The 23,184-nt window shown below is 36.8% G+C and overlaps 1 protein-coding gene across 4 annotated transcripts in view; it reads right to left on the reverse strand.

The window, feature by feature from the left end:
• FHL1 (four and a half LIM domains 1) overlaps positions 1-23,184 on the reverse strand; it is a 57,932-nt gene that overhangs the window by 28,794 nt on the left and 5,954 nt on the right. For 3 of the 4 annotated variants that reach the window (XM_039874970.1, XM_039874989.1, XM_039874951.1), the window contains exon 2: positions 8,468-8,541. The gene's annotated coding sequence lies outside the window, so the exon portion shown is untranslated. Of the gene's footprint in view, positions 1-8,467; positions 8,542-21,897; positions 21,966-23,184 lie in introns of all 4 variants that reach the window. The other variant, XM_039874960.1, reaches the window with a different exon arrangement.

Here is a 23,184-nt window from a genome sequence, read left to right on the forward strand (position 1 = left end):
TCACTATTTAACTTCAACTTTTCCGTCTGTTTGAGGGACTGTTCCATTCAAGAATGTGCTCCAATGATGTCAGGGGAATAGACAGTCAAACAAAGATCCTGAGAATGTCCTGTGTAATACCACAGTAATGCTATGGTTTGCAATTTATAAAATGCCTTTCACTCACCTAATTGTAGCTCTAGTAAATGACTACTAAGCCTCTGGCACTAAATAATAAATGATACGGAAGACACCAAAGAAAACTTAGTATTCTTGTTCCCAAGGAGCTTCCAGCTTCCTCGGGAAAGCAGAGTACAATTTAGGACAGTAACTCCAATCAAATCCTTGACTCTGTGTCTTATATTGTCCCCATAATAAAAATGGAAAATGCCCAGGAGAGGACCAAAGAGGTTGGGTCAAGATCCTGTGTAAAGTCTATGAAGACTGACAATACGGAGAACATAGCTTGGAACTTAAAAGATGGGCTAAAAATAATGGAATATACTGTATTGTTTCCAGGTTCGAACCCATCACATGAGCCCAATGCCAAGGGTGGAGCTCATCCTAGCATTTGAACCACTTTAGTGAGCAAAAGGCACTATGGATTACGAATCCTCTAGCCCATGTACAGTGACAACTATGTATGCAAACTCTCATCAGAATCCACAGAAAATGTTCCACTGGTTCTGGGAAAGAAACACTTGGAATGCCTTAAGTAAATTATTAATCTGTAACCCTGAATAACGCATAAAAATGGTCATATCACATGGTTTAAGAGATACCAACAGACTCACAAAGATCACAATTTCTCACCAAACTACCTAAAGACCACTGATTTACTACTTAGGTGAAGAACTCTTAAAGAAACTAATTGTTCATCCAATAAATGGATATCCTTCATTGAGAGATGCTGTACAAAGTGTGAGGCTTATATGACTGATAGGACAAGAGAATGAGGCCACTATTCTAAATGCATTTTTTATATATTTCATCCTTTTTTATTTAAATCGATTTGAATAGAGCTGTTTAAACAAAACTGAAATATTAACAATTAGAGAAATAATAAAATAAATTTTAACTATTATTAGCACAGTTCTCCATACTGGGCTTTTAGCACATAAGGCTGTTAAGAAAATAATGATAATGACAATGATTAATGATGATGATAAACATGCTATTCTTTCTCAAGTATTATTAAGGGCTTTGGGTCTTAACATTTTGATTCCTGTAAAAGTTTTGACCTTAGCTATGCTTATTGCACTGACCATAACAAAATTTATATGATTTAGTTATGACTGTGACCTAATATATTTTCTAAGTTCACAGTTGCAAAACACATCAGGCAAGGTTTCAAACTCAGAACTTAATGAGTATCCAACATTTATCTCACAAGTATGGATCTCTTCTACAAGTGAGCATCTGTTGTTGGCTTCTCAAGTCTTTGTCCTATTAATAGAAGAGTTGATGATGGGGGAAAATCTTAAAACAAATTCCATACCCATTGAATTTTACAAAGTTAAAAATTCTTAATAAAAATATGAAGTATTCACAAGTTCCTATTAGACTTAAATGAAATTTGATGACAGATCTGAACTCTAATATTTTATTGGAGAATAAGGATGCAGGGGCATTTACGTTGCTTTGCTCATCTCAGCTTTTTTGCAATCAGTTTTTCAAGGGGAACAGAGCACATTACAAAGCGGGTAGCTCTTGACTCTTTGCCCGCCCTTCGCCTCCTTGAGCATTCCTATTTCTTTTGGGTCTAGTTCTGTTTAGTTTTGTAGTCTTTGTCATCAGTTATGTTTGGACTCCTTGTTCTGGTTTTAAAGAAAATTCATGCATGTGAGTTTGTTCCTAGAGAAGATTAAAGGACTTATAAATGATCCATGAGTAAACTAACACAGTATACATGAGCCTTAAATAAAGTAAAGCACTCTGACTCAATTTCGGATAAATTATTAAATTTCCTGAAACTGGAGTAACCTTGTAAACTCAAAGGATAATATGGGAGAGGATAAAAAAAGTTTAAAGGGTCATCTGAACCAAATGAAGTCCAAGATGGTTTGACTTTAGCCACCTTAGAGGTCAAATATCCATGCCTTCATTTCATGTCAATTAGGTATAGATGGAACACTAGATTTGAATTTTGATGTCTAGATCTGACTTCTTTCATAGGAATCCTAGTCAAACCTGACCATTACTGTGGACTTCCATGGCACAATTTAATATACTTGAACTCTGAAATATGGTTTGAACATATATTTGCAAGCAAATGTATAATCCTGTAATGGATAAAGGAGATACAGCTCATTTACATTAACTAAATATTTTATTTCACTGAAAAGAAAATTATTTCCTGGGGCCATTAGCAATAGTGTATGCATGTGTGTGTTTATCTAAAAGACTTCTCAGCTTTCTTTACAAGTGCAATACTACACGAGCTCTGATAGAAGATGGCATAAGAATTGAAGACTCTAGAGATTCTACTTTTCAAGGGTCCAGCTTGGACTTTTTCTCTAAATGGGGCAGTTTCTCTTCTAAAGTGAAAATGAATTCCTTCTATATCAGAGACTGGGAAAGTTAGGAGATGTACAAGAGGTCAAAATTAAGTCCATTAAATCCCAACCCCAGATTTAGTCACCATAGAGACAGGGGAGATAAATAAACCAGTAACCTTAACAAATGTGCTGCACCTTTGCCAGACATATCTCTGACTTACCATTATTTTTACTTAAGTATCTTTCAGTCCAAACATAACTGATGATGAAGACTACAAAACCAAACAGAACTAGGCCCAAAAGAAATAGGAACGCTCAAGGAGGCAAAGGGCGGGCAAAGAGTCAAGAGCTACCCCCTCGTAATGTGCTCTCTGTTCCCCTTGAAAAACGATTGCAACATGAAGCTCCAGAGGCAATGACATATGGGGAAAATATGTGGTGCTAAAGCCAGAGGAAACCATGTCAAAAAAAGAAAAACAGACATGAAGTAACTGACCTAATTAAAGAGGAAAAGCATACTTACAACAGGAAAATAAGCATATCTGACTGAAATAGGGAATACAACTGGATGGGAAAGGATGCTGAAAGAAGGAGGCTCATGACACTAGAATTTTTGTTGTTCACCTAAATGAAACCAGAAGATGAAATAGGCACTGCCGTTGAATTACAGCTCCATTAAGGTTCTACTTCACTGTACACTGAGCCTTTAGATGTTAAAATTCACTCTCTGGCACTTCTACACACTAATGAAAAGCTCTGAGACAAATATTTATACTTTGTCATGTGAGACACCCAGATGCCTCTGTATCAACCATAGGAAACAGAAAAAAGACAAATGGGAGCTCAAGATGATAGAACAAAGCAGCAAGTAGGAACTAGAACATCAGAACTCTATGCTTATGCTCTGGACAGCAGTCCTCATCATGTTTCATCGTTATTTACTAAACACATACTGTGTGACCAGTAGGAATAGTGCTCCTTATATGGAGTTGATTTTAGTAGGTAAAAGTTGAAGATCCTCAACCTCTTAGTGAGCATGTACTTATGGTAAGATGTACAAATGATAGGACGAAACGAATAAAACCTCAAATAAAGTATTACTCACATTTGTCCATGTGCCATCTAGTCCTTGTCCATATGTACATATCTCTTTACAAGGTTATAATCACAGCACATATACGATTTTGCATTCTGCTATTTTTAGTAAGACAATATTACACAAATTCTTTCATATTGCTCTGCAAACATCACAATTATAATTTTGAACAGAGTCATGGACTTCCACTGCATAGAGGTATCATAATTATTTAACCAAAATTACTTGTTGAATAAATGAACCATTACTCTAATGGTGGACATTCTTTCTAATTTTGTGTCCTTATAAATAACCCAGTGATGAATACCCACAACATATAGTTTTCCTATTAGAACAGTTTGTTTCTTAGAACACATTTCCCAAAATAGGATTATTGGATCAAGGGGTACCAAAAAGTCTTTGTGACTTTTGCCATATATTGCCAAATAATATTCCAAAAGGCTTTTACCAACTTATAATGGTACCAGCAATGAGTCAGTGTTTATCACTTTTAAGGTAACCATATTATCATAGGGTTTTCTTTTTGTTTTTATTGATTTAATGGGTGAAAATTGTACTTTGTTGCTATTTGACTATGCATGTTTTTGCCTACCAGAGAGGCCGTAAATAGATCATATAAGCCTGCATAACATGGAAATTCACCATCTTGTCAACCACAGACAAACTTTTCCTTTAGGGGTGTTTTCTCCTTTTCATTATTTTTCCATCCTATTGAAGTATAATTCACAAAAAATGTACATATTTAAGGTGTAGCTGGTGATGAGATTTGACATATATACAATGAATGATTACCACATAAAATCAAGCACTATATATCCATCACCCTGTTAATTGTGTGTGTGTGTGTGTGTGTGTGTGTGTGTGTGTTACAATACTTAAAATCTACTCTCTTAGCAGATTTTTATATATTTGAATCTGTTGATCTCTTTCTGAATTCTATCATTTTATAGCTTACAAGGTTATTATATATCCAGGGATTTCATAGTTATTCTATTTTCTGTGGTCTTATTTATAAGTTTTCCAAAGAGTCTCATATATTCTCCTACAATTATAAAATGAAAAGCTCTCATCCCTATTTTTTGATTCTTGAGTTTTAACATATATAGCCTTTATTTTTACTAAAAGCACTTAATTTGAAACAAGTTTTAAAGGTTCGGTTTATCATTTACGTGGGCTGTGCTGTATTAAGAGTGATTGAATTTTTTAACTAACCCTGTAACAAGAAGAGCATGCAGGCTTATCTACAAAGACTCAACCCTCGGCCTAGCTAAAATCTCCTTCTTTTTCTCAGGCCAATAAAAAGATATTTAGAATAATCACTGCATTGCTGCCTTAAGATTGCTTTAGGGTAGAGTCCCCTTGCTACTCAAAGAGAGCTGGGTTTCCAGACTAGCAGTGGTGTAACCTGGTGCTTGTTGGGAAAGCAGAATCTCACACCCTCCCCTAGACCTGATGTATCAGAATCTACACATTAAAGTCTGAGAAGCACAGGTGTAGACCACAGGAATCCTTTGAACTCTGTTGATGCTCCTTCTCTTAATCAGGCACCACCAGAAGATATTCCTCTGTTCAAATGTTTCCCTTAAACCCTTTTACTGCACTCCTTTAAAATGAACATCACTCAACATCGTGTACATGAAAAGTAATAAGCTGAGATTTTGAGGGAAAAGATGAATCTAGGTTTGCAGCCTCAATTTCATCTAGACCTAAGGTTAAAAACACATGTCAGTAAGAGCCAAGCAAGTCTTACAAATCAGTAAAACATTCAGATAATGGCAACTGCCTTTGTCTTTAGTGTCAAGGAGATAACAGTGGAGACTTTGGCAAATTTCAGAGTTCACGTCCCATCTAAAGATACAGCAGCAATTTGGCTTCAGCCTGGTGTTACCAAACAGGAATGCTGGCTCAATGTTGCCAGATATTCTGATATTTCAAGAGAAGCTGAAAATCTGTAGTTTTTAAAAATGTGAAATCTCTCAACTTTGAATTCTGGCAATTCACTTAAAAATTTAAAGGAACACTTCTCTGTGCCAGATCCAGCCCACCAGTTTGAGACTTTGGCTCTAGACTGATGATTTCCAATCTCTTTAAGTTCGTGTAACCCATTTGTGCTGATTTTCATGCTTACTGCTAGTGCACCAAGGAGAGAGGTTGTATTAATATAAACGGCAAAAATCAAATCTCTATGACTATATTTTAAAATTTTGTTTTGTGATTATTAAAACTGCCAAATCAATAATGAAAATGTCCATATCAGTGATAAAAAAATATTTCCTAGATGTGAAATATATGTTGAATGAACCAATATTGTCCTTACAACAGAAACAAACACATAGAATACCCAGCTCATATACACATTGAGAATTATGTTGTGTTCAAGTTTTTGTTCCCAATAATTCCATAACTAGAAGGCAGCCAAAAAAAATAACTTCGAGCTATTGATTTATAAACTTTATCTATGACAAATGCTGCGTCAAACATAAAAAGGGACACATTATCATTTGAAAAACAAAAACAAGAACAAAATATCCTCTTGTGGAAACTGCAAAGTCCATTTTCCTAAACTGTTCAATTATTCCAAAATAACATTTAAAAAATAGAGTGTGAAATACACCATTTACATTTGTTTTCAGTTTGGGGGCATTTGGGTCTCAGGCACAGCTGCATTCCCAGCAATTACTACATATTTTATTATTTGCACATGCATCTGTGGAGGTAGCATAAATCGCAGGCTTGAAGAGCAGACTGGATATAAGGATTCTGAATTGTACCATGAACCCAAACTGGTCTACTCAATACTGGGCAATTTAATTTAAAAAGGCAAATCAATTTTCAGTTTCTTCGTCTGGAAAAGGGAAAATAATCTAGGGCTGTCCCACACTTGAAGACTATCAGACCAAAATGTATTATTATTTTTGTTTGGCTCACTCCTACACTCCTGGCCTGGTACATAGTACGGCTGAATGAATGAATGAGAGGAAGAAAGATCACAAGATACAATTGCGTCGTGATTGTTGAACTGTTTTACATCAGTGACTGTTTTACATCAGTCCTATATGTTTCCATCACAGTGAAACAGAATTTAACAGATTCTATTTAATAACTCACCTGAGAAACTCACTCCTCAAAAAGAAAACCCAAGTTTGGGTCCAATTAAAGACATCTTTAGGTAGTCTTAATATCACAAAACCACTTCAAATATGTGTTCGAAAAGCTTCAATTAAAGGTTCCATTTTAAGAATATAGTCTTGTACACACAATTTCTATTGAACTTTGACACTGATGAAGTTTGTCAAAGTGGCAGATGCTGTAGAATGACCAAGGGCATACAATGTATGTGAATGGCCAAGTTTCACCTAGTCAGCATTTCCAATTAAGTTGATGGGAGGATGCTTTACCTTTCTGTGTATCTCCTTAAACAATCTAGTCTCTGTTTCTATGGAAAAATAAAAATAAGAGCCATGAAAGGGCTCAGAGCTAAAAATCCCCATTCTTTAGACAGAGCACTGTGCTTTCCAACTGCCCTAGGAATGGTTTCTCAGAGGAGGGTGAAAGAGTCAGTCTCCTACTTGAGCCAAAGTAGTTCTGCTTTGGTGTTCTCTGCTGGGGTTAGACCTGAGATTTTATTTTAAAATAGGTTTATATCATTAAATTTTTTTTTTCAAAACTGTTTTAGGTAAAGTCCTAAAATGACAGCCATTCTAAGGGCTTAGACTGAAAGATGGAAGAGTCGATCTATGGCAGCTGAGAGAATCTGCTGAAGCTTCTGTCATCAGGCTAATGTAAAGCCCCAGGCCCTAGGAAGGGCTTCCAATCTCTACCATAACTGATGAAATTGATAAAATCAGTTTAGACAATAAAATTCAGATTAGTAAAAAGCTGTCCTACTTTTTTACTCTTTAAGGTTTAATACATTCAGGTATTTGAATACATATTTTTTAAGCTGCAAATTATTCTGCAGCAAGTTGATGTAATCATAAAGGCAACTATCACCACCTAGTGAGCGTCTACCCTAACTGAAATAAAAGGACCTACACCAAATGTGGGACTGTGCCTGAAGGTGGGCGAGGTGCAGAGGAAGACAAAACTTTTTGGTGGATGAAAATGGAAATCCTGGCTGGTCTGGTGCTGACAAATGTTACATCCTCTCATAAACACATGGAGACTGGGACCCCTTCCACTGTGCTTGGATGAACCAGCTTTGAGATGTCCCCCTTTCATTATTTTCAAAGGGAATATCTAGTCTCTTAAAGGGAGAAATAGGTAATCTGGATCATCATGGAGTAGACAGAAGCCACAGTGGCTAAATGAAGAGGACCAAAGATGCCTATCTAATGTTAAATGAAAGGGCTGGTCAGTCTCGCTGCTCGCACCAATGTAACTGCTCTGAACTTTAGTACTAATCGGAAAAAAATCTGCTGGCCCATGTTAATGTAAGCCAGTGGAAGCACTCTTTGGTGTTCCTATCACCAGATTCTACAGAGGCCTCCTGCACCTTGGCTCCTTTCACTGGCAGTTGACTGGGTCAGCCCAACCTCCTCACAGTTGTCAGCAAGAGTCTCCTCCTTCATGAAGCTTTCCTGCTCCCTACTGTTCATGCTGTGACATGAGTAGATCTTTATTTTCAGGCAGACCATCTAACAGTTCTGTTGTGCTTGGCACATCCACTTTCCATGCCCCCAAATTAAAAGCAAATGAGATTTGTTTTCCCTTGAATAGGCATTCCCCAGAGAGCTAATATTTAGGGTAAGCAGTGATAATGGTTGGGTCAATTAAAATAAACCCTCTTAAATCTACTGTACAAATAAAGCTATTTGTACAATGTTGACCCTAACACCACAAATTGGAAGGCTGGAGAGCAGTGTATGAATTTGTGGCAATTAGTAAAACTTACCTCACACTGGATGTGTGGAGAATGGGATGTATTCGACAAGGGGTGGATACAGCTGTCAACAACTTCCAATGAGCCTAAATTAGGAAAAAGAATCAAGAGACAAAGTTACCCTTTTAGAAGAAAAGTTTGAAATTCTAAAAAAAAAAAAAAAAGTCAACTTCTTTTGAAATGGCTCATGGTAATCCAATCCATTCTACTTTGTATTTACAACTCTTTAAAGTTAAAGGAAAACTGCCAAGATGTTCTGCATATTTCCCCAAATGTCTGTTTATCACATAACATTCTCACCGGCAGTGGATCTGGCCACCTCATTATCAAGCTGTATTAGCTCAAACACTCAGCATTGTGAGCGGAGTGAGCTCATGGCCTATTTCAGTTTTAAATTAACATTTGGCAATCACCCGGGTAATCAAAACAAATGACTCAGTCGTTTAGAATAGATTTATTAGTTGAGCCTTTTTTTCCCTCTCTTTTGACATCTTTAGAATATTTTGCCACAGGAGGCTCTCGGATCCAGACAAAATGTGGAACACAAGTCACCAGAGGAATATTTAGAGGTGTTGCCATGGCGACGAGGTGCCGTGTGACCGCTGAAGTTATCTCCAATCAACAACAGGATTAGGATGCAGGCTGGTGGGCAGGCTCATCCCTGTGCCGATGGTTCCGCATCACTAGGAAACAGGTGTGCCCTGTGCTTTTCCCATCACCACACAAAGACAGTACAGCTCAACCCCACAGGCACGGGCACCCCCATTATGACCTGCCCCCCCCCATTATTCAGAAAGGGCTGGCTGGGGCTAAAAAGACAGAAAGTGTGATTACTGTATTATCCTCAATGTGTGAAATCCTGAAACTCATACCAAAAAGTACTTTTATATCAACTGTGAAGTGTTTACCAGCAAATGAAATCTGAGGGAAAGAGCTCCCTGAGTGGAGGGCCCGTCTGTTCTGTTTACTGCTCTAATCCCATGGCCAGAACAGTGCCTGGAACACAGGAGGCTCTCAAGGAGTATCTACCAAATGAAACAGGGCAAACATAAACCAAGGATTATAACCAGGCTCAGAACTGAGCCCCTCCGGCCCCCCATCCATTTTCAGGCTCCCTACCAAACAAGCCGTGGTTAGAGATTTTAAAATGTTAATGTACCAGAAAATAGCTGGTCCAGTTACCTAAACAGGCTAATGGGTTCATCTGTTTAGAGATCTTAATGACAAATGTCATAATTGAAGATAAGTCTTCCGAACTCAAAATGGACAAGCCTGCTGACTACAGGGACAGGGTTCCCCTGTGCCAGGTCACAAGCCCAGTAGAAAGCAAATGTGTGTCAGTGATGAAGAGCTAATTTGCAAAAGTGAATGCTTGAAAGTGACTTCAAAGGAACTCCTTCTAGTCCTCTTCCTACCTAGACTTAAATAGAGATAATATTTTCATATTCTATCCTATGAATATGCATTATTTCTTGTTATGTGTTGTTTGTCCTACAGGACTTCAAGTTTATTGGTGGCAGGGACTGAAATCCCTTATTTTCTATCTGCCAGTGCTTAAAATGGTGTATACATATAAAAAGCTTTGCTCAGTCTCATCTCCCACCATTCACATCCTGCTCATGTGGAACTCGCTGTATCTAGAAGTTGATGCCACACCCTTTCCTGCAGCTGCAGCAAGAATGCAGCATGGCACAGCTGTTCGGAGCAAGGGCTCCAGAATCAAAATGCCTGGGTTCGAATACTGGCCCCACTTCATATTAGCTGTGCAATCTCTCTTGACATCATAATGGTAACCTACCTGAGCTGTAAGGTGGCAAGAGGGCAATGCATGTAAAGCACTTAATAATGCCACACACATGAAAGGTACTCACTGAATATCAGATCTATAATTCTCACTATAATTATAGTAGGCACAGTACAAATGTTATCAAATTTGGATAACCATTTCATATGCTGCCACAAATAGTACCACATATACCCCTCTTTAAATTCAATCTAACTTAAACTTGAAACCTGAATCCATCACACTTTAGCCTTAATATACTATTTCATTTTACTTACCCTTCCAGAATCAATTTTTCCTGGAGATGGATTCAATACATACTGGGCTCTAATTGAAGGAATCTGGTTATCTGCTTAAGGAACCAGAATAGCTTCTTCCCTAAGACCCCAACCCTGCCAGTACCTTACCTTCCTTATCTCTGTATGCTCTCCACCTCTGTAAGTTCAGACTTTGAGGGACCCCCGTGGGTGAGGGGCAGAGAACTTGTCTTTTAGTAACCGCACCAAGACTGGCTCTCCCTGTCAGAGTTAAGTTCTTGCCTGTCATGCTCCCTGACACCCTCCAGAGGGCAGAAGAGGGAAAGGCCCAAAGGCTGAGCAGGCAGGGCTCTCACACTGGGTTCCAATTTGGGCCCTGGCCAGAGAGTCTTTGGTTCCACAGTTTATGGTTTCACCATGAATAACTAGACTGCACAGAATGATAAAAATGTACAGCGAGATTTTAACAGCTTTTTTAGTTGTTTCACTTTACTGTCTGTGCTAGTGTGTCTCACTTATTAACATTTAGTTGGAGTTGGGAGGATGAAGACACATAGCAGGTAGAGTTATGTGTATTTTTGAATCTGCAGCGTGTAACTGTGCCTCTGACCAGATGTAATACAAACTGTGTTGATGATATTGCGCAAGAATAAAAACAGAACAGCAGCCAAACACACTGGGTAAAATGTGATGACAGCGAAGTAATCCAAAATAAAACCCAAACACTTTAGGGTCAGTCATACTTAAAAATAAATCATGTTAATCTTATCCCACCCTGACAGAATTAATAAGTAAAATTAGACAAACCATTTACATCATTCCAGAAGAAGCCAGTAGCTATGTTCTTGTGACATTTAACATACACAATCATTCTCCTTCAGGTCTAACAATAGTATTGTGGTCACAGACACTGGAGAGTCTATTACTACTGTCAGCCAAGCTTAAATGATCCCCAAATCACCAATTGGGTGAATTGTGTGGAAAAATAAAATCCAGAGACAGCAGCTGTTTGAATGAGCCTAAAAGACCAGCTGAATCAATCAAAATGGATGAGCCCCACAGATTCATTGTCTCCTCTAAATTCTTTAAATGTGATTGTCATGGTAACCGTTCCTTAATCATGTCGTTCAGAATATTCTCTCCCACCTAAGAAACCAAAGAGCGGTGAGCCCCAAATATCTTCTTAATTAGGTACACTTGTGATGGTAACAGGCAGCTTAGACTTCTCAATTATTCTACTTTTATTCAAATGCTTACACTACTATGATAGTCAGAAACATTGGTGTATGCAGCATTCGAAAAACATTTTAAATGTTATCATAAAACATAATAAATACAAGTGAGATGGTCACTGGCTCACTTCTTTTAGCATAAGAACTAATAAACTGGTTCTCATTCAGCAAAATAATTTACTGCTATAAATAAATGGTTCAGATGAAAGATGTCTCATTTTTAATAATTTCAACATAATCAAGATCTGCAAAATAATCATATCTTTAACAATATCTTAAATTAATAAAAACAAAAGGATATTACATTATAGAGATATAATAAGATCTAATTTTGTTTCCTTATATTAAGATTTAATATAAAGTATATCTGGTGATGTGTATCTCATGATATACTCTATACTACGTCTAGAAGGTCATTTATTCTGCACTATTTTCTACATTTATTTTATATAGTATAATCATAATATTCTTCATGATTTGGAAGAGAAAGGTTTTTATCTTTATTCAGTTTGGGAAAAGACAGGTTATATTTTTAAAAGGTATCTACTAGATGTACACTACATGTTTAAAGTTGTGATCACTCTAGATTTTGCTCTAGATTTTTACAGTTCCTTCAAAAAACTAAAATGTGCAGTGCTTTACCAAAGTTACAGTGGTTAGCCATTTTTAAACCTTGCTCTGGAATATAGGTAATCCTTCAAAACATCGAATTTGCTTTATAGGTTTCTAAACTAGTAAATAAAAAGTGTCTTTCTTCCCCAATATGACACAACCTATAAACGCACTAAAAATGGAAAGATAAGCAGTGCCCCCACCATGCCCCAACTAAACACTCAGGAACTCTTTTTTTATGGGCCACTTCTGGATGTAAATTTAAATAATTTTTTGGTCATAAAAGGGTAATAATAAAAATATATTTATTTTTGACTGGAGTATTAAAACATTGAGACTACTTTTGCAACAAAAGCAAAAATAAATAAGTGGGACTACATCATACTAAAAGCTTCTGCACAGCAAAGGAAAACATCAATAAAATAAAAAGGCAACTACTAAATGGGAGAAAATCTTTGCAAATCATATATCTCTTACCTTATCATATATCAGATCATATATGATAAAGGACTAATATTCAAAATATATGAAGAATTCATACAATTCAATGGCAAAATAAAAAAAAAAAGAAAAAGAAAATCAATCTGATTAAAAAATAGGCCAAAGGTCTGAATAGACATTTTTCCAAAAAGACATACAGATGGCCCACAGGTACATAAAAAGATGCTCAACATCACTAATCATTGGGGAAATGCAAATCAAAACCACAATGAGAAATCACCTCACACCTGTCAGAATGGTCATCATCAATAAATCAACAAACAGCAGTGCTGGTGAGGATGTGGAGGAAAGGGAGCCCGTGTGCATCACTGATGGAAGTGTAAACTGGTGGAGCCACTATAGAAAACAGTTTGGAGGATGCTCAAAAAAAATAGAATTATCATATGATATAGCTATTCTACTTCTGGGTATTTATCCAAAGAAACACACTAACTTGAAAAGATATATGTACCCCTATGTTCACTTAAGCATTATTTACAATAGCCAAGATATAGAAACAACCTGTATCCATCGATGGATAAATGGATAAAGAAATTGTGATACAATACATAATAGAATATTATTCAACCATAAAAAAGAACAAAATCTTGCCATTTTCAACAACATGGATGGACTGCGAAGGCATTATGCTAAACAAAATTAGTCAGATAAACACAAATACCATATGATCTCTCTTGTATGTGTAATCTAAAACAAAACAAAACAACAACAAAAAAATAACTTCGACTACAGAGAACAGATTGGTGGTTGGCAGAGGCAGGGAGTAGGGGTTGAGAGAAATGGGTGACAAGGATCAAAAGGTTTAAAAAAGACCATAGCTATTTTTCTGTGTGTTTTTTGCATAATTGCTGGCTAATGATCTTTATGAAAATAAAGAAAAATAGAAAAGTAAAAAAAAAAACATTAAGAATGCTTGATTAAAAAGCCATTAATAACAGAACAGAGGAAACTACAATGATTAGGCATTGGAAACAAATGGGAACAATGCAAAAAAATAAAATAAAATAAAATGGTAAAATCCAGCAAGAAAAATGGAGCAACAAATATTTGCTAAAGTCAAAAGTTAAAACCTTGAAATTCTTGTTCTTTGACCTAATGTTCAATGGTATTTTTGTTTTGTTTTAAAAATATGGAGATTGATGTCTTTTCAATGACAATTATAACAGCTCCCAAATAAAACAAATGATAATATAAAAATTCACTTAATTGACTGATAGACTTGAATTACTCGTTGCCAAGTTTACAACTTTCCCAAAACTCCAAGCATTCTTTCATTAAGAGAAACAGGGTTTTTTTCCCCCCTGCCGTGATGATCATGAGTAGCTTTCTGGGTGACTACAATTCTGTATTTTTATATAACTCACTGGGGAATACCCACTCTCCAAATTAGAACTCTTAAATCAAAACGATGGGGGACAAAAAAAATTAGGACAGATCCATAAAACATGACAATTCTGGTAGATGCATTGCAGAGAGCACTGGCTGTCCCAGAAGTCTGAGAGGAACTCCTGAGCCAGATATTCTAACACTAACCCTCACGCCCACGATTTTCACCAAGTCCTGCAAAAGAGCTTTCATACTTTTTCTTCCTTATAATCCCATTTCTACAATCTTAATTTGGCCCATTATCACTTCACACTTACACTACTTCATCAGACTTAACTATGGGCATGCTCCCTTCTTCATATAGCTGCCAGAATAATCTTTCAAACATACTACCTTGAATGTATCACACTCCCTTTCCCCAAGAGCTTCCTCCATTGTAATCTAAAGGCCAAATTTCTAGCATGAAATTCAAGGCCTTCCAATCAGATCCAAACCCACTTTTCACTTTCCCTCATACTCAACACTGGCTTTGGCTGACTCCCTGCCACTGAGGTTTGTCACCAGTGGAGAATAGGTGCTTTGGCTCATGCCACCCTCCAATAAACCAGTGATTCCTGAATTGGGTGCATCTGCGGAGCCAGAACTAGTGATGTCTCAGTGCCCCCCAAGTCCCCCAGATGAATCTAATGTGCAGCCAAAGTTTGAGAACCACTACCCCAAATTCCTACAGCCCATAGTTGTCAAAGTTTAGTGGGTATCAGAATCTCGTGGGAGTGAGGGGGTTGTTAAAACATATTGCTGGGCCCCACCCCTAATGTTTCTGACTTAGTAAGTCTGGGATGGACCCATGAATTGGCATTTCTAACAAGCTCCCAGGTGATGCTGATGCTGCTTGTCCAAGGACCCCGCTTTGAGAACTGCTGCTCTATAGTCATAATTAGTATAATTACAGAGTATATATACATACTATATACAGAAGGTCCTCGAATAACATCATTTCATTCAATGCTGTTTTGCTATAACGTTGATGAGATGCCACAGGAACCTAACTCTTGTTTATATCAAATAGCCTATGGAAAAATTGGTTTTGTTATATGTTGTTTTCACTTAAAGTTGCGGAACCTATCAACGATGTTAAGTGAGGACTTACTGTACATACAATAGTAACTATTATATGTGCACTTTATTTGGTAAAACTAAAATGTACCATCTTCTGGAATCCCTTTTATTATTGCTTTGTACTGTTAGTTTAACTTTTTAACACATTTGTTTATGAACCAATCCTCAGAATGTTTTAAGAGATTATCTACTCCAATTCCCTTTTCACAAACTGAGACCTTGAGAGGGGAAGTGATTTGCCCAAGGGATCAAGAACTTGGGCTAAGATTCAAAACTCCCAATTCTCTACTCGCCACCACCCACCTCAGTTCAATATTCTTTCCACCACATCTTTAATGCATCTCTAACAGCTCCAATTAGGATGGATGTTTTTTGCTTGAGGAGATCACTTTTGTTTTTAATATTCGCCACAGCATCTAGCAAGCCTTAGCAAAGTGCCCTGCACATAGAGTAAGCACTCAATAAACATTTGCTGATTTCATTTTATGAAGTACTCTGCCTCATACTTTATAAACTGTGTTTGGCACGGTGCTGACAATTGGGCAGCCCTGCTCCAATCAATTAGCCATAGAGTAAATCTTTCACATCAGTCCACACATTGCTGGTATCTGCTATAGGGTCAGTAATAAGAACATAAAGTCAAATTATAGGCGTTTTAAAAGTGGAAGGAATGATAAGTTTATATGGGGACACAATTCAACTCTCAAGTTATGTGTCAGAAGATGTTTACAATGTACTCTAAGTTCCATTTTATACCTTACAAACCAATGCAGCAGAGAAAACCTGGAAGTTAAGGAAGTCAACGTCTTCTGCTCTGGTAGCTGGAATACTAAGGCCAATGGTCCCTTAACTTTTTTGTGATGAGGCCCTCGTTCCTTAACAGAAAACCTACAAGTAACTGAATTAAGAATAAAGAGGAGCTAGAGGAAAAGGGAGATGAAGAGGAGCCAAAGGGCTGTGAGAAGCAGTGGGTGAGCAGCAAGGAGCAAAAAGATGTTGTCATACACCTGCCTTGTATGCCATGGCCATTACACCTCCCCAGACCTTCCAGCTATTTCTAGCAGCTTCACTAGGAGGAGCATGACCATGCTAGGCCTCAGGACTTGACTATGCCCATTTATACCTTACGATTTGGTCAGATCAATATTTTGCCATCTCTACAATGGACAGGAATTGCTGTACAATATCAAGTCAATTACAGAACTTGGTATAATTGTGAAGGTGACCACAGGAATGCATTTGCTATGCTACCATTTGGTTCACCACTGGCACAGAGTAACCCGTGATCTTGGCAACTGAACTGGAATCCCCAGCCTCCATCATGAATTGTGACTTGAGAGAGTTATTCCTGTTCTCGCTCTTTCCCCTTTCCCCTGTTAAGATCTACTACTTCTAACAGAGGTAGGATCACATGTACAGTATAGTCAATCGGATAGGCAGTGAAGCCAAGAAAAAATTGCGTAAGTTTGTCTAGTAACAGGTATAACAATAAGTATACATAACAGATCCATATATAACAGTTACTTCTGATAGACAAGATAAATTTTAATAAGTGAACTCTATAACCAACTCTCCCCTTTATTAGTATTTTTTTTTTCCGGGTAACTGTATGAAGTTTTTCACCCTGGGTCTAATCACAGAACTAATGGACATGTTCCTTAAACAACCACTTCCCCAAGATATCCATTCCTTAAGTGATCACCCTCATTCATGTTCTAATCCTTGGTGGTTTGTCAGTTTTTTCTCTTCCAGTGACTTTAACATCATCACGACATTTGCTTATCTACCTCACGTTTCAATGTCTCTCTCAGATCCAATACCCCCACCCTGCTTACTACCACCTACCATAGAATGGTTTGCTTCACAGCCAACTCAAGAAAGCAACATATGCTTGTGGTTGCTCATAATAATCGCCCAGTTCCAATTTATAGAAACCATTTACAATAAGACTTTTAAAAACCTACTCTTTTCACATGAGTTTACTGACCATACTGAGTATCTGCATAGAGGTTCTGGTGTTAGGTCAATTCTTCTACAAGCCCTGGAATAGCCTTAGGCCCAAAGCAATCAAACTCTGACCTGGATATTAGCTCAAAGAGTTGCCATGAGTTCACCAAATGTCACTCTTGCTAGTGACACCACAAATGCAAGGGTCAAAAAAGGACTCATTGGGTTACAGGGAAGGAAATTTGTCAAGTCTGGGGCTCCACTCCATCTCAAAGATGGCACAATGCCCTAATGGTGGCAAAGTCCCAACCCAATACTAACACTGACTTGTCCAGTAACTACTGTGCAACCTGATGGTGGTTAGCAGTACAGGGCCACTCTTTCAGAAGCTAACACACTTTTCAGGGGACCTGTGATGCAAGTTATGTCACTCAAGGAGAAGCACTTCTCTTATTTTACTAGTACTTAAGAACAAATGCTGCACTTTAATCTACATGTTAATAATAAAAAGTGCCTGACATATTCTTTGTATTTCTGAATCCTAAATGTATAGTTTTTTTTCTAATTTATAGATTTTTTTTTTAGCAGTTTTAGGTTTATAGAAAAATTGAGTGGAGAGTACAATTTCCATAGACCTCAGCACTCCCTCCCGGTTTCCTCTATTACTAGTATCTTGCATTACTGTAGTATATTTGTCACAACTGATGAGCTATTATTCATAAATTATTATTAACTAAAGCCCATAGTTTACTTTAGGGTTCACTCTTGGTGTTGCGTATTCTATAGATTTTGACAAATGTTGAAGATTTTTCTAAAAAAAATCCTTTACATTATATTTTGAGGAGCAATCAATCACTTTACCTCAAGATAACTTTGATTGCTTTAGTTTTATAAAAGGAAGTTTCAGAGTTATCATAATGTAAATCATTCATTTCTTTTTCATGATTCATGGTTTCAAAGACTGTCTATAACATAGCCCTGCAAACATATTTGACTTTATCTGAAAACCAACAGTTCACAACTCTCAAACCTCCAGCATGGCTCCAAACTTGAAAGGAGTCTGAAGAAATTATTGGAACACAATACAAAGAGTAAGAAAACAGCCTCTAAGATGATATCTGATATGGGGAAATTAGTCAGTCTGTTGACGACTCAGTCTGGAGATGTTTATAAAAACAGCTGTATCATGAGAAAGCAGGGTAACATAAGGGGCAACATCAGGAGACAGAATAAGATGAGGAAGAAAATGAAAGAAGAAAAACAGTAGAAATCAGATGTGGCAGATGGAGACTGGATGTAGGACAGGGTGATAGCAATAGAACAGAAAGCCAGCTAGACATAAAAGCAGAGTTATATGAATTTTTGAGGGGGTGAGTGAAGAAGGGATAAACTACATCTCAATACTATGGCCCTTACATTGCCTAATAACTGTTCAAATGAATGTATCAATGAGAAAGTAATATTTAGCATATTAAAACCTTGCTTCTCATGTAAGTATGTAAAGACGATACATCTATGCACAGAAAATTCCCTCTTAAATCTGTTTCAAATATTTTGGAAGTCTCAAGGGATAGGGTTATTCCTGCATAATTATATACATACATTAGCTGGCCATATATATATTCTCATTTTTTCACTTTTACTTTACAAATACACATGAAGTCAAATTCAAATTATTTTATTTGTCCTGTTCTTGAGAAATCTGACTTGTCATTATAGCCACTTCAGCAGAACGTATACCATTTTTCTATTTTATCAGAACTGTTTCGCTTTTTGCTGTAATTTCCCTTCAATCCAAGTATGTAATGAGATTATTTAATAATGATGCTGCAGTTTACTTGCATGCAAAATTATTAGGTATTCGTTTTTACACAATTGGGATAGTATTAGTTTACCTTAAACATAGAGAAGAAAATTGCATTTTAGATATAAATCTGGTCTTTGGCTAGAGAGGGATCCACAAATTTTCAAATCTAAATTTAGAAAGTGGTTCTCACACAAAAGCAGCTCAGTGGTTTGCCTGGGGCCATGCACAAAGAGAAGAATGTACCGTAAAAGGGACCCAAGGAAACTTTTGTGGGGGTTTGTGACAGTGGTTTCATGGTTATTTACATCTGCCAAAACTCATCAAATTATATGCCTTAAGTGGATAGTTTTCTGTATGTAAGCAATACTCAATAAATTTGATATTAACTTACATTGATAATGATTCCACAATATATATGTATACCAAATCATCAGATTGTACCTTTTAAATATATACATTTATATTTGTTAATTATTCTTTAATAAAGTAGGGGAAAAGTTGATATTAAAAAAGTGGCTCTAAACAAAGGCAGATTGCTTTATCTACAGATGCAAAACAAATACAAGCTTTTGCCTCCTACTGCTTTGGCCACTTGGTTTCTTTCCTTAGTGTGGTTAGGTGTGCTTAACAACATTGGAAAATTCCTTCCTAGTTCCTTCCTTAAAAAGAGGTAGAGCTTCTTGTAGTCTAGAAGGGAATGGGCCTAGTATCTGAAATCTTGAACTGACCCTGGCATCTGGAGATACAGAATATTTGCCAAGGGACTTACAGTATCTCCTAAGCTTCCGGAAGCTATCTGGCTGAGGTCTTTATTTTATCATTTCAAGTATTTGAAATTACAATTATTTACAAAGTATTTCTTAGAAACGGTTGAAAAACAGAATTTTGTTAATTCAACTGTCTAAATTCATTACTATGTCTTAGTGATATGATATTTAAGACTTCATAATTTATGGGTGTGTGTGTGTGTGTGTGTGTCCCTTGTGTGTGTGTACTTTGGAGTCTCTAAGTAACCTTGGAGGATGGGAGCCATCTGTTATTTCAGTTCACCTGGCCACATGAGAACCCAGATGATTGATTATGTCTATAGGCAGACACTAGCAATCAGTTTCACAAGCAAGAATGATGTGTAAAGCTAAGCCTGGCAGAGAGTCACTGAAAAATCAATCCTTAATGTCTTCCTAATAAATCACACATTTAAAATTCGACAGGAGTCAAACAGCCTTATCCAAATTCTAAAACTAAAAGTGATTGACAAAACTTATTAATTAATGGAGCACAGAAATTTAGTTTTGTATCATCCTTGTCAAAAAAACCTTGATGATAAAACCGCTGCACCCCCACCTCTCATTTCCTTATTATTGAAAAGTAAACATAAAACTGTGTGGATATTACAAATTCTTGTGATTAGAGAGAGTATCTATGGACCACTTTATGTCTTAGAATAAATATAAGATCTAGAGAGTTTTTATGTGGGTAAATAAAATAAAAATTCTATAATTAGTAGAGTTATTTTGATGTTTGATATTTTCTTTTAGGTTTCAGTTCATTAAAAAAAGAGTATACACATATCTTCTCTGTGCATTTTATACCTATAGTACTTCAAAAATAAAGTACAAGCAAATCTCTTTGGTTTATATGAGGAAAATCCATTTTCTAAGAGGTGTACAGTGTGATACAGGAAACTGGAAGAGCTGGTTGCTCACTGACAATTCACACACTCATTAGCAGGTAATAATGAGGAACAGGCATGAAAACTACTTAAGAACACACCCTTAGGCTAGGGTACAATTTTCTCATTTGTTCAAATAGTAAGCCCCTGGCAATGAGTATCCCACATTCATTATTTCATGGAGCTTTGGCATTTGCTGGGGCCCTGGCTGTAGAGAAGGGATGATTTCGTGTTCACAGGTTCACATGTTTATAGAGCATATGTAACCTCTGGTCGTATTTTGTTTAATTCTGTTTTATCAGTGACATTTCTGTATCAAGTGACACCAGCTCTTCTCAGCACACACCTGCTCTGGACAGCAGCTTCCCTGCCCATCCCAGGCTGAAAAACAGACCTGGCCCAGTCCAGACTGAGGCAACTGTAATACTGGTGAATGGGGGATAAGGGAGACACAGCGGCAGATGAACTTGATGTGGATACACAGAGAGCCAGAGGGGAAAAAAAGGAAAGTGGAATCAGCTGGAAAGTCACCCCCAGAGTGAAACAGACATACACACAAAGAGTGAGCCACATAACTGCAGAAAGAAACGAAAAGGGCAAGGAAAGAGAGGGAGGAAAGCTAAAGAACTTATTTTTTAATAGCGCCAGATTAAAACAATTTGTGTGTGTGTGTGTGTTAATGACCCAGTATTTGCTACAATTTGTTAACTTCCTACCTAAGTTTGGAATATGCAATCTTTAAAATTTCTTTCCCATAATTTTAACAGATCTCATTTTATAAAGAAAAAAAAATTGTGCAGCAATAGCTCTAATTGTGGTTTTCCAGGCTACCATGTGTAAAGACTCATATAAATTCGTTTTTCATTTCTGTGACTACAGACATGTTTGATATGCCTTGGTACTTGGTACTTGCCCCATAGGCCAGGGGAAATTAAACTGAGGGACAGATGCACAAAAGAGGTTCTCCATCTCTAATCTTCAATTTCAATAAAGCAAATAATATGGAAAATTCCTATACTGCTCACAACTGGTTTGACCATTTTCTGAAATTAGGAAATACTTGGTCTTTTTGGTATCCTTTAGTATAGTTAATACACTTCCACCATAAAAGCTTGTTCTTTTGAGGGACAAGCCAACAAAAAGTTATTGACTGTGCAAAGTTTGTAATTAGGAAATAAAAACTTACCTACTCTGGAGGACCTAAAACTTCTGTTGGATCAGGTACTTGACCTCTGTGAGCCTCCAGTTCCTCATCTGTAAAATGAAGGGGAGTGGATACTGACAGCCCCTTCTAGCACTGAAATTCTATCACTCAAGTTGTAGAAAGAGAAGTTTTAAGATTACATAAAGAGGCCACAGGACAGTTCTCCAACTCCCTGGCAGCATTCTCATTTCACTCCTTAGAATCATGACTTCTATCTAGAGATGAAATGATAATTCAGAAAATCTTTTGGTTAGGTTTAAAAAATAACTTAAGATTACACTTTTAAGTTGGAGATTTTGCAATGGACTTGAGTCCACTATTTAAAAAAAAATCACTGCATTTTAAAAAGAAATATAAAACATTGTCACTAATTTCTGGATGGTAGATTATAACTGATTCTTATTTTCTTCTTTAGGCTTTTCTGTATTTTCTACAATGAAAAAGTACCACTCTTATTATTAAAAAATTAGATTTTCAAAAGGATTACTGTATTCTTACAAGTCTTATCAGATCTCTCAAGTCTACTCTGAAATGATTGGCAGCGAGGAGCAGAGGACAAAATCAGGCAGTATCACAATGCATGTCCATACACAGTGGTTGATTACCCAAGTGGCTGACTGCCGTAGTCAGAATCAGGACATTATTATTACAATCAGAATCTATGCCTCACAGTCCTATGTGGAAATCAAAACATGCGTTTTATCTAAATAACATTTTTTTCCCCCAGCATCCTGGCCCTTGAGAATTATGGTTAAAATTCCTTTCCAATTTAAAGTAAGTGAAATGAAACATGAGGTCCTTCTTCTACCCACGAAAAAAAAATCTTGCCAGACAAAATATGATCGCTAATGGGCTGTTTCTTATTTTTCCTCTTTTTATGCTCTAAAATATGACATCAAATGTTAAAATAAATATTTAGCTGTCAAAACAAAACATAACACCCCGTATGGAAAACACACACGTATGAACCTGATGACTTTTTTTTTTTTTATAAAAAGAACTTCTGACAACTTCTATAGCAAAAACAAATGTTTAAACTATGTAAGATGACAAAACCAAACTCAACCATTACTAAGTTCTGTACAACAGTCCTAGGAAAGGTAGAAGGTGAGCTGCAGAAAGGATCTAAACACAATTTGGTAACATCCATTTTTATGGTTATCAAAAAAGTGTTTTAAAAATTCCGGTAAGACAGAGAATGAAGTTCTCCTAAATGACAACGACAGGCTTGGTTTGGATAGATCTCCAGAACAAATTCCATGTTGAACT

Source organism: Pteropus medius, unplaced genomic scaffold (assembly GCF_902729225.1).
Source record: "Pteropus medius unplaced genomic scaffold, Ma_sr-lr_union100, whole genome shotgun sequence".
NCBI lineage: Eukaryota > Metazoa > Chordata > Mammalia > Chiroptera > Pteropodidae > Pteropus > Pteropus medius.